General features: G+C 40.3%; 1 protein-coding gene across 3 annotated transcripts in view; it reads left to right on the forward strand.

Annotated features, from left to right (window-relative positions):
- The first annotated feature begins 7,413 nt into the window (after positions 1-7,413).
- The window catches only part of sgcd (sarcoglycan, delta (dystrophin-associated glycoprotein)), a 188,711-nt gene continuing 177,427 nt past the window's right edge, over positions 7,414-18,697 (forward strand). For all 3 annotated transcript variants that reach the window (XR_013329789.1, XM_077740607.1, XM_077740608.1), the window contains exon 1: positions 7,414-7,872. The gene's annotated coding sequence lies outside the window, so the exon portion shown is untranslated. The remainder of the gene's footprint in view (positions 7,873-18,697) is intronic.

Consider the following 18,697-nt stretch of genomic DNA (forward strand, 5'->3'; position numbering starts at 1 on the left):
GCAAAAAAATAATATTCCAATGAAAAATACCATTTTGTGGTATTTAGAAAAAAAAGTAAAACTTCTGTTTGTGGTAAAATAGTCATTGGCTAGCACGCACAAGATACCTGAAAGATGACACTTTGTCGTGAACATCAAAAGATCCTCGAGGAATCTCAATCAATGTGTCAAAGAAGTGCCTTACATCAAGTGGTTTGCCATGCTTAAAAGTTCATGACTTCAATGTATTGGTGCAGAATTTGCACAGTGACAAGTGTGTCCCCAAAGATGATGTCCAATATAGTTGAATCTTCTTTCTGAGTGATAGATGAAAAGAAAATTCTTATATTTCAATCAGGGCTCGCGGTCGGAACGATAGCATGAAAACCACTAGTAACAGTGGAGAAAAATTCAGCCTTGTGGCCTGTAGCTTGGTCAGGCCTCTTAAGTTCACTTGTTTTAATAGAAATAACTCATTGCATACCAAAGACGGTGATACACAGTCAAAATGTTCGTTTGTTTGTCCGTTCATTCAATCATCTTCCATACTGCCCATCCTCGAAATGGTCGCAGGGGTTGCTAGAGCTTAACCAAGCTGTCTTTGGGTGAAAGACTACACCATAGACTGGTCGCCAATCAGTCATAGCGCACACAGAGAGACAAACGACCATCCGCACTCCCAATCATACTACCACCAGCGGCAATCGAGCACGTGCCTGCATGCACTGAAGTCAGTCAAGTGTACTTCTACACCACAAGGCGGCTTTAGTGCTGCCAATGACAGCCAATTAGTTAAATGAGTGCTCTGTAAGGGTTAAAGGAAAAATGCGAGTCTGCCTGCCTCCTGCTGAAAGTGTATGAAGGTTTGTTGCAGGCTTTTTTCTGCTCTCCTCTATCTGAATCCTAGCTTGTTAAAGATACCCTCTTGCTGATCCACAAGGGCAATGTGTTAGGACGTAGTGGCAAATGAAAGAAAGCCTCTGGGGTGAGCGTGACCGGACGTTTGGTCGAGGGACGTTTGGTCGAGGGACGTTTGGTCGAGGGACGTTTGGTCGAGGGACGTTTGGTCGAGGGACGTTTGGTCGAGGGACGTTTGGTCGAGGGACGTTTGGTCGAGGGACGTTTGGTCGAGGGACGTTTGGTCGAGGGACGTTTGGTCGAGGGACGTTTGGTCGAGGGACGTTTGGTCGAGGGACGTTTGGTCGAGGGACGTTTGGTCGAGGGACGTTTGGTCGAGGGACGTTTGGTCGAGGGACGTTTGGTCGAGGGACGTTTGGTCGAGGGACGTTTGGTCGAGGGACGTTTGGTCGAGGGACGTTTGGTCGAGGGACGTTTGGTCGAGGGACGTTTGGTCGAGGGACGTTTGGTCGAGGGACGTTTGGTCGAGGGACGTTTGGTCGAGGGACGTTTGGTCGAGGGACGTTTGGTCGAGGGACGTTTGGTCGAGGGACGTTTGGTCGAGGGACGTTTGGTCGAGGGACGTTTGGTCGAGGGACGTTTGGTCGAGGGACGTTTGGTCGAGGGACGTTTGGTCGAGGGACGTTTGGTCGAGGGACGTTTGGTCGAGGGACGTTTGGTCGAGGGACGTTTGGTCGAGGGACGTTTGGTCGAGGGACGTTTGGTCGAGGGACGTTTGGTCGAGGGACGTTTGGTCGTTGGACGTTTGGTCGACGGACGTTTGGTCGAGCGGACATTACGTCGGACGGACGTTTGGTCAAGCGGACGTTTCGTCGTGTGGACATTTTGTCGAGCGGACGTTTCGTCGAGCGGATGTTACATCGAGCGGACGATCCGTCGAACGGACGTTTCCGATGAGGAAAAGAGAGATTACAGCAGGGTGTTGAAATATCAAAATGATCAATAAGAGCACATTTAACATTTTTTTCTGTTTGTTTTTTTACATGTTGTGGATGTGTTGTTTTCATGGTTTCATAGATTTTTGTTGACTTGATGTTTTTGTTGAGCATGGTGAGTTGTTGTATTTTTGTTGTGGTCTGTATGTGAGCGATCCGCCTTTCTTTGGGGGTGGGGGTCTCGGTGGGGGCTTTAAGCATCGGTTTGACACCTTAAGCACCTGACAATGTGTTTTCTGATCTTATTCTTTTTTAGAAAAACGCTCCACGAACTCGGAATCTCGAGAATTTGGTGGGCCTTAGAAAATGTTGAGGTTCAGACGGCAATTGGTCCATAAAAGTGGAGGAAGGAGAGAAAAATGTGGTTATTTCACATTTTGATTCCTAACGATTTCACAGTTGGAGCAGCTCCCAGAAGTCATTTCATGCATCTGTGCTGCATCAGCGCCAAGCATCACATCAACTTTGCTCTTCATATGGGTTTACTGTAAAGCATTGTATACACAGTATACAGTAGTGGAAAATAAAAAAAAGAATATGGTAAAACACTCTTCGACATCTATTTTGGCATGTTTTTTGTGGTCACTTTTTTTTCTAGGTTATTCTCTGCTCTCTGTACTTTATAATTCTTTGTCAAAATATATTATCCACAAGTTTTTCCGCTTTTATAACGTAATTTGGCAGAGACACCACATAAGATTAACCCAATTACCCAGTCTCAGAAAAATCATCAATTTTAATGCTAACATATATTCCACACTGAAAAAACATTTTAAAATTAGGCCTACTATCAACGTGTGCTTATATAAACATAGTTCTTGGATTTTTTTTGGTCGGTTTGTTTTGTTTTAAAAAAGGATTCTAATAATTTGCCCACTTTCTTACCTGCAACCTTATATGATAGCTTATGCACATGTGGATACGTAAACAGTTAATGGGTGCCATTGCTGTTGACGGTCCCAGTCTTTTTTTTCGTACTTCTGTGAATTTATTAAAATCTGGCATTTTTTTGTTTGTTTATGATTTTCAAAAGAAAGTAAAAGTAAAGTCCGCTGTGCCATTTTCACATAACACTCAACTCTGGAGTGACTGATATTACCCAATCCGCTTTTCTTTGGCTCTAGCACGAATTAAACAAATCTGACCCATTCTTCTATTCATGCCACTCTCCTTCTATCAGTTTTTGTCCCCTTTATGTCCCAAAAGGCATCACCACTGTCAAGCCTCAGGGGTGGTTTTTATTTTTTTTGGCTCGTTACTCCTGCTAAGGCATCATGAAAATGATTCATCTGACGTGATGGGAGCACTCCCGGGATGATTGAATGTAATGACGTGTGGCCACAGGAGGCGGCTCATCGGAAACGCTAATGAAGCCCGTGATGATGATGGTGACTTAAATGATGAGACCCCAAACGAACATAGGCTAGTCCAGAGGTGAGAAGATTTGTGACTACACAAACTAAATTCATAATATATGTTTTTTAATTCACAAGTTTCAAGTTAATCAAAAAACCCTATAAAACTCATAGTTCATAAAAGGCATTCCTATTTGCTTACTAACATTCACATACTTTTTGCGCGGCAACGCGCTCGTAACATAGCATAAACACATTTAAATGAACTTGGTTTATGATTAAGACACATTAAAAATAAGTTTGATCTAACATTACACTAAACTTAATTCTAATTTTGTTTTACATTTCTATACCTTTCTTCTCCCGGATTGGCTCTATTTGCCACGCCTCTACCCTGACTTTTACATGTGACCACTGAGGGTTGTTTGTTTTTGTTTTTCTTTCAAAATATTCCGAAAATGATGCACACAAATGTCCTCACAATAGGATAACACACGGCCACTTGCCAACTTGTCCGGGAAGTAGTACTCCTCTCATATTAGCGAACAAGCTCTGCCATCCGCACTGACTAACAGGAAAAGAAACACTGAAAAAATGTAATGCTCTGCCAGTGCTCGTAGAGACATTAAACAAAGAAGTTGCGACCAGAAAGACAGGGCCCAAGATGTTCTTATGAGCAGCCTCTCGCATCCGCTGTATGCTGATATATCAAAATTTGTCTTGTATCTCAAATTGTTCGTATGTTCAGGCACTCGTATATCGAGGTATTACTGTAATAAATAAATATGTTGTCCAAGGGAAATAAAAATGGAATTCAACATTTAAAAATAATTTGACATTCCAGTGAAAAGTGTTGTTAAAAATCTTGCCAAATTGAGTTATTTTTTTTTTTAAATGCTAACCTTCCAGTTGAGGAGATAAAAATTTAAATTACCACTCCAGCACTAAATTCGCCTCCATCTCTGAACACGTTTTCATCACTTTGAACAAATAAATATAGTTTGAAAAAGTAAGTAATGAAAATGTAATGCTTTTAGAGGACCATCAAAAGATTGTTATTAATCATTCATTTGCCATACTGGGACTGCTGGATTCGGGCCAGAGTCCGGGGGACACCGGAAAGCCGATCGCAGGGCATGAGGTGATGGACAACGATTCACTCATACCTAGGCGCAACTTAGAGTGTCCAATCAGCCTACCATGCATGTTTTTGGAATATGAGAAGAAACCCGAGTATCAGGCAAAAACCCACGCAGGCATGGACGGGGAGAACATGCAAACGTCACACAAGTGGACCAACCTGGATTTGAACCGAGGACCCCAGAGCTGTAAGGCCGATGCGCTAACCACTAAACTTAATAGACATTCAATTAAATTACCGTATTTATTTGAGAATAAGGCCCAGCCATTATTTATGACTAAAAATTGGTATAATTTGTTTTCACGTTTTCTCAGCTCACACCAAGGATTGAACCAATACTGGTAACTGGGAAATGCTGAACACAAAATTTTCTTATCTAATACTCGAACAAATACAGTACTTTCATGTAATTGTATTTTAAGAACACATACACACTTATTCCTGCAGCATTTCTGTCTTAATGGTGTCGGAAAACCACTATTTTTTATGCCAATTGTGATATATTTTCCAAATGAATGTATATGGGGTTCACAAGTCCGAGGAAAATGCCACAACTCTTCAGAAGTCTGCATGATAGAATTGGTTATCCTAAAATTGCTTAAGCACACGTGAACAAATGTTTTGCTAAATTAAGTTGCCCGTGTATGACAAATTGCTTGGAATACACACATGAATCATTTGTCGAATTGTGTCCACAATCATTTGAACATTCGTAAAGAATTTCGATCATTTTACACTATAAAGAGGTGTAAAAGTACTCTCCTTTTTTTTTTAAAGAAAATGACTTCTCTTCCTTTATCTCTTGCTCCCACACCTCAGAAAAAAAAACATATATTCAGTGTTGCCTTATAGCATTGCATGCATAATTAATCTTCGGTACTCTAAAGCCGGCTTTGTTTGTGATGCTTCAAAGAGTTGTTTATTGTCTCTCTATCACAAATGGGACACATTTATTTCATTCAGGTGGTTACTCTTTTCGACCATCTGCTACGCACAAGCCTGAAAATGAAACAATGTTATATTAAAATGCTGCCTGAAAATAAGGATGGGGTAACATTACAGTGTTGCACAGATGTAAAAAGAAGCCATATTGTGACAGGAGTGTGCTCTTAACAAACACTCCAATGCATCACAGTGAGAATGCGTAATTGATGTGGCATTCAAAATCCTAATAATGAAGCCGAACAAGTGGGTTTTTTCGCAGTATCCCACAGAAAAGATTGACAGTACTGAGAGTGGCAGTACTCTTTCTTTCCCAAGCACCTGAAAATATGCACACGGACAGCAGTATGCTGTTCACTTTTGGTGTTTTATTTTATCCTTGATGAACACAAGCATTCTAAAGTCAGTTGTTTTATTGGTTGGCGTGAAAATTGCTTCTATATGTGTAATTTTCTATTCCTCCCCCACAACCGATGCATAAAGATGTTCCCCCCGTAGCGTCTTCAGTGGTTAAAACGATGACTTTCCTCGACAATGGTTCGGCTGGCATGCATAATTGATTACACCCGCACCTCTCCCCACAGTTGCGAAAATTCAAAGTGCTGTTTATTATATCCTTTTCACAGTTGATAATTCAAAGATGTAAGGATGCCCACTCTTAAATTGAATTCAATTAAATGTTTTTATTGTCATTATACAAGTCTCATCTCATTTTCTGAACCGCTTTATCCTCATGAAGGTAGCAGGGGGTGCTAGAGCCTATCCCAGCTGACTCCGGGCCATTTATGGGGGACACCCTGAATCTGTGGCCAGCCGATCGCAGGCTGTAAGGAGAACCATGCGTGTCTTTGGAATATGGGAGGAAACTGGAGTACCCAAAGGATATCCCCACATGCAAAACTCCTCACAGATGGACATGACATGGATTTGAACACACGACCCTAGAGCTGTGAGGCCGACACGCTAACCACTCGCTCCATCGGGCCGCCTCATTCTACAAGTATACTGAGATTTACATGTTCGACACAATGTGCACAAATTCATCAACAGATAAAAAGACAAATAAATAATCAATAAATAATTAATAAATAACAATAAGTAGTACAAGTGAGATCAGCAAAAGAGAGTGGCCTTGTTCCGACTGAAGTCTATAAGAATTTCCATGGTTTTGGAGATATTCAGCTCCAAATTGTTGAGAGCGCACCACTTAGTTGAGTTTATTGACTGAACAACAAACAAACTTATAAATAATCAACATGTAGTAACGATAAATTATCAATATGTAGTAACGATAAATAATCAATATGTAGTAACGATAAATAATCAATATGTAGTAACGATAAATTATCAATATGTAGTAATGATAAATTATCAATATGTAGTAACGATAAATTATCAATATGTAGTAACGATACATTATCAATATGTAGTAACAATAAATTATCAATAAATAAGTAATAGATACATAAGTAGTCAACATAATTAAGTAGAAGTCAACTTAATAAATAAGTAGCAGTCAACATAGATAAAAATATACATACTCACATGTATAAGTGGTACAAGGCGATTAAACTGGCTAGCAATAAGCTAGCAAAAATTCTTGAGTATGGTAACGGTATTGTTGTAATTTTCGGATAAGCACTATGCCGTTCACTGAAAGGTCCCAAGGGGCTCGCATTTCTAAAACAAAATCCACCTCTCTCACTCACTTTCGCTCTCTCGCACTCTCTCGCCCTCGCACTCTCGCTCTCTCGCGCCCTCGCACTCTCGCTCTCTTGCCCTCTAGCCCACTCGCCCTCTCGCACTCTCGCTCTCTCGCCCACTCGCCCTCTCGCCCTCTCGCCCTCTCTCTCTCTCTCTCTCTCTCTTTCTCTCTCTCTCTCTCTCTCTCTCTCTCTCTCTCTCTCTCTCTCTCTCTCTCACGCTCTCTCGCTCTCTCGCACTCTCGCACTCTCGCTCTCTCGCTCTCTCGCTTTCTCACTCTCTCGCTCTCTCGCTCTCTCGCTCTCTCGCTCTCTCGCTCTCTCGCTCCCTCGCTCCCTCGCTCTCTCGCTCTCTCGCTCTTGGTCCCTCGCTCTCTCGGTCTCTCTCTCACTCTCTCTTACCCCTCCCTCCCCATCCTACTCCTTCCTTTCACATCACTCGCTGAATTCAGTTTGTGCTCGCCGCCTCCTGCTGCACTCCACGTCTATTCCTCTCTCACACAGACACATGGATGCATGCATTCCCATGCACGCTCTCTCCTCCCAGTGCGGACTTTTCGTGCCCGGAGCAGATCAGAACCTAACCGAGGAGATTTAGTGGTTATTTTCATTCTCTTTTGAAAAAAAAAAAAACGCTCCCGGAATTTAGCTATGCTGATAGAACTGCACACCACATCAGAGCAATTTGCAGAAGAATTGAATCTACTTGTGACCGAAAGGATGCTCAGTTTTAACCTGGAATATCCTAACTCACAGACTAGACAAATATAAAAAGATGGGGATGTGAGAGAAACGATCGGTGTTTCCCTGGACTTTTTAAACTAGATTTGAGATAATTTCAAAGCAATCTGTCATATACGCCGCTTCACTCCTGTCAATTTTTGGAATTGGACTAAGAGGTAAGGCTTTTTAACTAACTCCAAAATTATTGAGGTTTCCACACACCTCCCTGGTTTTTGTCTGTTTTTTGTTTTTCCATTCCACTGTCAAAAAAATGAAGTCATAGAAACCTGCAGGCTTCCTGAAGATCATCATTCGGTACTTCATGTGATCAGTCATATCTGGTGCTGTTCTGTCCTGCTTGCTTTGCATCATTCGGCATTTGGGGCAATTGGCATCACTGGGTCGTCTCTGCTTGCCAGACACAGAAAGTGAGGCAGCTGACAGAGAAGCTTGAGGGGATTGTTCTGTATCCGACACAAGAATTGTCCCTGTCAATTTCAAAAAGGGCTGTTTCATTTGGCCGTGAATTTTACTGCCTTTTTACAGTCTATTCTGAAATCGGAACGCCAGGTTATTTATCAATCAAGTTTGAAGAGTTTTCATTTGGAAACTGCCTTCAGTAAGAATTCAAGCTGTTTCATTTCACAATGGACCTTTTTGCAGCCAGCTTTTCAGTTTTTTCTTGTCTGACCTTAATTATCTATGAGTAAGAGTTTGTCTTCTAATTTCTGTATTTAAAAAGGGATGTTTGTTTTTGCAGTGTGGTTCTGAATCTGGCACCTGGCTTACATGTTTATCTGTTTTTTTGTGCATGTGTGTTACTGTCTTTTGATTGTCTGGTTATTTCAATCCATATACAAAGGGTTTGATTGATTGGCAACCAATGCTGGTGCATCCCACCTGCTGCCCAGAGTTATCTGGGATAGGCTCTAGCACCCCCACTGCCCTTTATGAGGATAAGCGGCTCGAAAGATAAAGCAATGTAATGTATTTGTTAAATTAATTAAATCCTGTATTTTTTTGTATGAGCAATAATAGATATTTAAGTGGGTGCTGTTCAGTGGATTTATCTGAGTGCTTGCACCTGTTTAAATGGACGTTTTTGCGGTTTTGTGAGTCACCTTTTTTTCACCAGGACAGACATTTGTGCAGTGACTTTGAGAGAGAAGCGAATATGCATTTGATTTCTGTTGTGGATTTTTCATCCAGCAACATTTAATGTTGATGGTTTGTTATTTTTTAAAATGTGGAAATACGAAAATTGAGTTTACCTGGTGCCAAGAAGAAATGTTCTTGTGGTATTCTTTCCAATAGTTGCTTAGGTCAATTTAAAATTTGGCTTTGATTTGAGGCGAGCAGCAAAGAGCCTTAGGGGCTTTGAGGTTTTCAAGTCAAGTCGTTTTTGGGTTCTAAAAATTGGCCACTGGCAGCAAAAAAAGCTCCAAACATGCATGAGATTTTGCAACAGCTTTTTCCTACATCTGGATTTTAAGTTTTTTTAATTTTTAATTTTTTTCATTCCAGTCAACTTATTCATGTCATAGTGTGAATCGATGTTATTTTTAAAATGGTTCAACCCAAATGAAAAATGCAACAAAAATAGCAAAGGATTTGAATTATTCATATTTCCTGCTGCTTTAACGCCTTGCTTATTTCGCTTTTAAGATTATTTTTTTGTCATTTATGAATGACTGTAGATTTTTTTTCTACTGCTCGAAGCCTGTCTACGTAAGCTTATTGCATTCACCTTAGAAATAATTTTTCAAAAAAGCCCTGGTGGTTTTTCAAATATTTTTTGGGGTTGTTGTTTGAATTAAGAATTTTAGTTTTTAAAATAATTTATTTTCTCTTTTTTAATTATTATTATCATTTCTTCGTTTTTCAAATGAATTTGTTTTCGGGATGTTGTTTGCAATACGTAGTTGTTTTCCATCTTCATTTTTCCAATTAATTTATCTTTTGTGAGTCTTTTTGTCTTAATTATTCTTGAAAACTATTTTTACAATTGGTAATGTATTTTTTGGGGTTGTTTTTCTTCTTCATTTTTCACATTACCTAATAACTTTTTGGGGTTGTTTTTTAATTTTTATTCTTCTTCACTTTTTTGTGAATTTGGAAATATCTAATGGCAAACCTGACAGAATTATTATTTTTTTTCCATTCCCAAATTCACGTTTAAATAAAGAGGAAAAAACAATCTTTGGGAATTTTCATTTGCAAGGAGAATGGCCGATGAGAAAGCTTCCCAACTCCGTTCTGGCCTTACATATGTTTTCTGTTGTTTTTTTACATGTGATGACCCTGAATACCTCAAGGGGAGGGTTGGGAACACAAGTGAGACATCTGTGCATACATGTGCCTTGAGTCAGGAAGTCTTATGGATTGTCTGAAGTGGATGCAGGTGCAGTTCCCAGACCAGATTCCTCGCACTGCAAGGCATTCTGGCACCTCTTTTTTATCTGCTCCCAGCAGTTGGCTTCTCTTTGTTTGGACCAGGAGTGGCAAACTCCGGTCCTCGAGAGCCCGTTTCCAGTCTGTTTTCCATATCTCTTTCCAACATTATACCTGCATCAAATCATCTGGATGGGTATCGTGCTTCTGGAGAGCTTGCTGATTACTTGAACATTTGATTCAGGTGTGGTCGAGGAGGGCTCTTGAGGACCCAAGTTGGCCACCCCTGTTTTAGACTAACCAAGGTTATCAGGAACAAAGCTTTTACTTTGTTGCAAGCAAATATGATGTTAATAATGATGACCAAAGCAAGTTTATTAGTAATGCCAAGCATATCCTTCTTTGCAAGCAAATATATGATAATATGAAATAAAATCCTGACATTCCCCCATTTATTATATATTTGTACATAATCTAGTAGTATCCTTCATGAAACGTCCCTGATTCCTTAATTTTATTAATTCCTTTTTCATAAAAAAACATAATTTCACCTGGGAGGGGCGGATTTTGTAAGTTTGCTCTTTACCTTAATTCTCCCTACTTGCTAGGTATGAAAAAGGAAGAACAAAATCAATCTTGTCTAAGTCACTTTCATATTGATCATAGTCATGGACATCAATTCTTTCAGCAGTAGGCTGTGTAATGAGATGATACAATTTTTTTTTCAGTCATTCATTTTCGGAAGAGCTTTATTCTCACTAGAATCACGGGGGGTGCATCGGACCAGATTTGGCCTATGGCCCAAACCCTTTTTCAACTCTGCCCAAGACTGGTGCAAAATTCTTCAAATAAAAAAAAAAATCCAACCTGGTCATTGCCTTGCCTACATTTTAAATTTATTTTGAAACTTATTTGATTAAAAACGTATTTTTTTGACTGTGCACGGAAGACACTTTATTGTCTGAGTGACCCCAAACCTTTGAACTGTTGTGTATGCATGTTGTTCTTTAATTAATTGTACTTAATGGGCAAAGTGATTACTTAAAATAAATGAATGTTATGTTTCGTCGTAGTCCATTAAAGGGTCAATAAAGGCCAGAACACCTTGTAGGATAATGAAATCTTAAGAAAACGAAAACTCCAATGTTAATGTATAACCAAACTTTCTGGTCAGTGCCAATTATATATTTTATATTTTTTCATTTTATGGCCAGTCGTGCTCATATGCTTAAATATGAGTTTATGTGTAGTCATTATAAGGATTTCAGTGGTGTGATGAGTGTGGAGTTATTCATGGGCACATATTCTGTAGTAGACTTGTATAACAACCTTTAAAAATATACTCCTCAGAGTCACAATGCAAATTTGAAACAATTTAGATAATTTATGGATGAGTTTCTCGTTCACTAGCTCTGCATCATCAACATTTTATTGCAACTCCCCACTGTGAGAACAATGTGTATCTTTCTTTTCACAAGATAGAGAATCTTACTTGTATTTGGGTTTGGAGATTTTACCCATAAAGTGCATTCGGTACAGTGTAGTGCGCAGTTTCTGGATGATAGATGTCAAGACTGGCCCAAAATGACTTAGCATATGTTAGAATTTGAGTTTGTTATTGTTTAGATCATTTAATGGTTTTGCCTTAATGGGACTTGTTCCTGTGATCGCTCATTGTTTTGGACTTGTCCCTATGATCACTCAGTGACTGGGACTTGTTCTTGTGATTACTCATTGATTTCAATGATGCCTCCTCCTTGTGTATTGACCAATCAACTGACAGTTATATCAACAACCTGTTCATCATCTATCTATATAAGGTCTCAGTTTTTGTTTGGTCTTTGTCAGATCCTAATCTATCTGCATCACATTTTCAAATCATCTGTCCTTTCACATTTCCCAACCCAATTAAATTTCTTTTGACCATTGTTTTGATTTGTCACTTTGTCTCTTGTTTTAATCAATGTTGTTTGTTTGTGTCAGTCAAAAAGATATGTATTATAAGTTTACGCCAATTCCCTTGTATTTGTTCATGTTTCCCAGCGCTTGGGTCCATCTCTCATTTCACATCCTCAAGCCAGACCCCTTCCAGAGTAGCGTGCATGTTTTTGGAGAAAAAAATGTAGGCTTACACTGAGCTTCAATTATGAGCCAAAATGCTAATAATTAATCCAAAGTACTAACCTATTCCATTTTCCTCAACTTTGACAAGAGTTCAAAATAAACACAACTTTACCATTACATTTTTGTGTAATTAAGCAATTGTTTATTCATTTGCTGAAAAGAGGTCTACATTTAAACATTCCTCCTAAAAAGAACAACAGAAGAATCAAACTCGATATCAGAACCTACTAGGCTTAACTTTACTATAGTGGTGTTGCTTAACATCTAATTGGATATCTGCAGTTATAATAATGTTTTGTGGTTGATGGGTTTGAAACATAAGCCGCTGTACAATTACTGCTCCCAACTCATATGCACTGACGAGTTTGTCGAAAGGGAATATTTTTTGACGAGCTATTGATTGCAGTAAATCAAGGCTGTGTTGCTATATGGATAACCTCTTCTTCAGCCGAGCAATTCTAACAATGAATGCAGAATTTTTTCCACAAGGGATTAAAAGATGACCACTTTGGCCAAATGCTGCCAGAAGCTTTCATTAAAGATGCCAATTTTTTTTTTTGTATTTTTATTTATGTTCACCAGGAATGAGTGGTTTCCTCCCACATCCATAAAACATGCAGGTTAGGCTGGTTGAACATTCTAAATTGCCCGTACGTATGAGTGTGAGCGTGAATGTTTTTTTGTCTTCTTTTGCCCTGGGATCGGCCGGCCACTGAGTCAGTGTCCGCTTGGTGTCTGTAGTTAGCTAGGTTAGGCTCCAGGACAAGAGGTTCAGAAAATGAATGAATGAATGAATGAATATGTTTTCTAGTTGTCTTCTGGATTTTTTTGGCCAGTGTGACACAAATCGAAATGAGGCACTCATATATTTTAGTGGCACTCTCAAAAAAGGAAATTAATTTTCCTTTTTATGTTTAGCATAAGGGTAGTACACCTTTCAAAGTTAATGAATGTTTATATTGTTTGTTATTGGCTGACCGCCACACTGAACTTGTCTGAAATCAATTGTGGATAAATGTCCAGCAATTTTGTAAACGACTTCCAAAAAAGTGCGTAAACGGTGGGAAGATAAATTACCGCAGAAATTATACTCGGAGATAAATTGTTCTCCCAGATTCTACACTGGCAGGAAAACCCAAATTAAGAATTGAAAAATGAAAAATGAAAATCAGACATAGGCATTGTCGTCATCATTGACTTGACAAAAAGCCTAGTAGTCATCATACCCTCAGCAGCGTATGACGAAATTGTATAGTGCTTCTCCACAAGTTCGTCTTCCCAGGCCAGACACATTTATGACCTTTATTTATGACATATTCATACTTGTTAGCTCTCCGCCTTGAGCGCCATTTTCCGGCGACTACAAGTTGCCTCACCGATGCCAACAAGGATAAGATGGATCACTTACCTGTCAGTCTTTATACTTACCCTCCCTCAGTCATCCTGTGGAAGGCAGATCTGCACCAAACGACCATCCTGTTACTTCAATTCGACTTGACTTAATTTCATAGTAGGGATATGTGTAGTCGTCACGTCACGTGTTGCTGCAGGTTCAGAGACCTGATGGCTGTTGGGAAGAAGCTGTCCTTGAGCCTGTTTGTCCGTGCTTTGTAGGACCTATAGCGTCTGCCAGATGGAAGCAACTGGAACAGGCCGTGTCCAGGGTGGTATGGGTCTTCAACAATGGACCCGGCTCTTCTGAGGTATCGGGGGTTGGCAATGTCTTCTAGTGATGGCAGAGAGCAGCCGACGATCTTCTGGGCAGTGTTTATCACCCTCTGTATGGCTTTTTTGTCTGCTGCCGTGCTTCCGGTATACCACACTGTAATGCCGTAAGTCAGGATGCTCTCCACAGTGGCTCTGTAGAAGGTTGCCAGAAGCTTGGTGTCCAATTTGTCCCTTCTCAGTACCCTGAGAAAGTGGAGTCGTTTCTGGGCCTTCTTCACTAACACTGTGGTGTTTGTGGACCAGGAGAGCCTATCCGTGACGTGGACTCCCAGAAATTTGAAGGATTGGACCCTGTCTACACATACTCCGGTAATGAGGAGTGGGGCCAGGTCTGTGCTGCGCTTGCGAAAGTCCAGGATTATTTCTTTAGTCTTTGTGGTATTCAGTGTAAGATTGTTCGCCGAGCACCAAGAGGAAAGTTTGTCGACCTCGTCTCTGTAAGCTGACTCATCCCCGCCTGAGATGAGTCCGATCACAGTGGTGTCATCGGCGAATTTGATGATAGAGTTTGACTGGTGGGCTGGTGTGCAGTCGTATGTGTACAGGGAGTACAGGAGAGGACTCAGTACACAGCCTTGTGGTGAGCCAGTGTTCAGTGTAATGGAGGAAGAGGGGTGTGGACCCATTCTGACAGTTTGTGGTCGACCAGTCAAGAAGTTCTTTATCCAGCAGCAGATTGAAGAGGATAGTCCAAGGTGGTAGAGTTTGTCCTTCAGGATGTCCGGCTTGATGGTGTTAAAGGCTGAGCTATAGTCTATGAAAAGCATCCTCACATAGTTCCCCTGGTGCTCCAGGTGGCTCAGTGCTGTGTGAAGAGCCACGGCGATAGCATCCTCAGTGGACCTGTTTTCCCTATAAGCAAACTGGTGCGGGTCAACTGAGGGGGGGATTGTCTTTCTGATGTGTCGGGCCACCAACTTTTCAAAGCACTTCATGATCACAGGCGTGAGAGCAACAGGCCTGTAATCGTTCAAGCTGCCGATGGTTGGCTTTTTGGGGACAGGAATGATGGTGGCAGATTTTAGGCAGGCAGGAACGATGGATTGTTGCAAGGACCGATTGAAAATGTCCGTGAAGACTCCTGCCAGCTGTTCAGCACAGGCTTTGAGCACCTTGCCAGGTATTCCGTCTGGACCAGCAGCCTTCCTGGTGTTCACAGACTGCATTTCCAGTCTCACTTCCTTTGGCTATTCTCATTGATTAAAAAGATGCTTCATCTTAATCCCTTAAAACTCATTGTTAAATTGAAACCTTATGGACTAAAACTGAAGCTTGAAATGCCAAACGTTAATGAAGTTTCAATCATTAACATAAAGTAGACCAGGGAAATATGACAAAAATTGAAAATATATATCGATATCAATAGCTATCACATCTTTTTCTTTTAAATTTGAATCTTTAAACTTCTGTGAATCTGTAAATATTTTGAATTCCTCGTTATTCAATGATGAAAGTATCAAAGTTATCTCATTTTATTAGAAAATAGATTATAAATTATGATCATTTTGAAAATAATTTTGGTTGTTCTGCTGTGCAATAAATAAGAAGTCCCTCCGTACACTATGCAAATTTAAAAAGATATATAGCCTGTGGAAATCTTCCTTTTTATAGATTTAAATTATAAAGTTGGATAAACGTATTTCATATTAAGCCAATTTAACAAATTTTAGATTTTTGCAATGTTTTCAGAACCTTTCCGTAGAAGAATTAGGAAACTCTTTGATATCGGCATCCAGAAATCTTATCCACCCAAACGGCTCTATTTCCGGACAAGGACGAGAGTGTCCACCGTAATGCCATCCGTAGCTTGCTCTTTGAAATATTTTTTGGAAATTTCACCATCAGCTAGTTGACCAAGAAGCTTTAAATCCCACTGAGAGAGCTCTATTTTTGGTTTTCTGGTGATGACGTACGCCTTAATGTCGCCCTGAGCTGGTTTTTTGAGAAAGAATCCACCTTAACCGAGGCTCCCGTCCTGTTCGTTCAGAAACCTATATTTTCGGATAAAATTGACAGCCACCACACATTCCGCCATTTTCTTACTGGCAAGACCGGGAAGTGTCTTCCGCTTGTGAGTTTCAATGTGAATTTTGACTTGTATATTAACAGTTTTTATACATAATATAAAAAACGGGTTGTACTGAACATGCAAATGTTGAAGCGATGAAGTGGTGCAGGATAAAGGTAGTACTTTGCGTTCCTCTGACATCCCCAGAACATGCAGGGTAGACTGTTTGAGCACTCTCAAATTTGCTTACGAATGAGTGTGGGTGTAAATGGTTCTCTGTCTCCTTGTGCCTTGCAATTGGCTGGCCACCGGTTGAGGGTGTCACCCCGCCTGGAGCTCGTAGTTAGCTGGGATAAGTTGTAGCAATCCCTTTGAAACATGTGAGGATATGCGGTTCATAAAATGAATGAACTTTCCATTAGAAGTCTAAACCCTCAGTCTAACTCAAACCCTATCGCCCGAGCCTAATCATCATAAACATTTTTTTTAACCGTGAACCCTATTCTTCAACGCTAAACCCACTTCAAAATCCAATGCTAACCGAAATCCCTAAGCCAACCTGCTGAAGTAAAACTGTGTTAGCCCTGAGAGTTTCACCAAAAGGTATTCCCAAATTCACCTTAAAACAGAACATCTGACTCATAACCAGGTTTCTTGCAAGAGAGAATCGATCCTCACGCGCCTTCGGACTATTCTGACGAATCAAATTATCTCCTGCACATTTATTACATAAGATTAAACAAAAATCATCATCTAATACATAACAATTATAGGTCTGTCGGATCTTCAGAAATCAAACCAATTGCAAGCCCTTCGGAGGGGAAACAGTATCCCCACCTGGTGTGAGGTCAAAGTCAAAACAATTGAGAGTCCTCCCGGATCTCTGGTATGAGTGACTGTGTGAGAGGTCGATGTTTCTCAAAACAACTTTGTCCAGCTGGATAGAGGAGCGACCTTCCATTTGTTTATCACGGCTGCAATCAAAGCGTTATTCATTGCGAGCAAATATATAATAAATGTGAGACTAATGAACCTAACATTCTCCCGTTATTATATATTTGTACGTAATCCCATAATCTTTTTTATCTATAACAAATGAAAATACACCTGGGGGAAGTCTGTTGTCTCGATCTTTACCAGAATTCACCTTACTTGCATATCTGGCCTGAAAAAGAAAGAACAAAATCATTCTCGTTGATCTAATCCTGGACATCAATGTTATCAACAGTAGGTTGTCTAATAAGCAGATACAATCTTTGCAATTTGGAATTAGTTAGAGCAATTGCACCAACCATAAGTCGGTCTAGCAAATACCGTAAGCAGGGAATAGGACAATAACTACACATTGTCAAAATATTAGCCAAAACAGCTATTAATATCACCTCGGTGAAGGCCAATTTTTTACATTTGCCAAAGGCCTTATCCCACCAGTCTGCCAGAAGGTTGACAGTTCCACTCCAGAGTGCCTCTTTGTTTCCGGTTCAGGGTCAAGCCTTCAATGGCTCTGGTTAAGGACCTATTGGGGGACGTGTTGTTGAGTGCAACATTTTCCAACATTGCATACATCCCCTGCTCCATCAAAGCATATCAACTGTCGGAAGCATATCAAACGCTTTGCGGTCCTGGAAAGTCATGATACAGGTGGCTGGCAGCTGTTTCTTTATTGCAAATCCAACTTCTTTTTTGGACATTGTATTGGATGTTGTTCACCCCAAAAAAAATACACTCCTGCTGCAATTTGCCAAGCCAACCCATAAGTTGGGTCGCCATCTCTCGATGAGGCTCAACGTCATTGAGAAAGGCCAGCCGCCTCACCAAAATTCTGAGCCGCGAATTATATCTCCTCCACTCTCAAACAGACACTGGTAAAACAGTGAAACCAAATCCCATAGTCCTGTTTCTTTTTTGACAGGAGTTATGTAATTTATTTGCCTTACTTCACCAAAATGTGGAATCAGTGGCACAGTTTGTCTTGGACAATGGGAATAGCGTGTCTCATCTACCGCCCCCATATTCAGACCATGCCCTGTAAGGATCGACCAGGTAAAGTTAGCACAAACAGACACTGGTAAAACAGTGAAACCAAATCCCATAGTCCTGTTTCTTTTTTGACAGGAGTTATGTAATTTATTTGCCTTACTTCACCAAAATGTGGAATCAATGGCACAGTTTGTCTTGGACAATGGGCATAGCATGTCTCATCTACCGCCCCCAGATTCAGACCATGCCCTGTAAGGTTCGACCAGGTAAAATTAGCACAGTGTAAAAATTGGCTTGTCATTCACTGCTTTCGTAACAGGATAGACTCTGTTTCAATATTTTTCCTTTTTCTTCACAAGCAGGACATTTTTTTTCTTTTATAAAACACTTTCCCCAAAGAATGGTGATTGAGGGAGTTGTTATATCCGATCCTATTTTCCTTAGTCTGGTCATTTGTTTTAACCCTTTGTAAGAAGGTTTAGTCTCAATTGAAACACTCACATTTTTGCATATGGAGACGCTGAAAACAATATAAAAGAGTTCTCTATAGTTTATGGCATTGATCACTGAGCAATAAATGTTCCAATCAATATTGGAGTGGTTGCCGCATTTTATTAGGTCAGAAAAGTTATCTTACCAGTCTCCTCAAACGTTTAAACTGAGACTACCTTCTTACAGTGCACCACCGTTGGTCCAGTCTGTTTCCTGTTGAGAAGCACAGTCTCCTTCTGGTAATCCAAATTCAACGCGTTTTCTTAAAGATTTTTCTT

The sequence above is a fragment of the Stigmatopora nigra genome, chromosome 19, assembly GCF_051989575.1.
Source record: "Stigmatopora nigra isolate UIUO_SnigA chromosome 19, RoL_Snig_1.1, whole genome shotgun sequence".
In the NCBI taxonomy this organism is placed as follows: Eukaryota; Metazoa; Chordata; class Actinopteri; order Syngnathiformes; family Syngnathidae; genus Stigmatopora; species Stigmatopora nigra.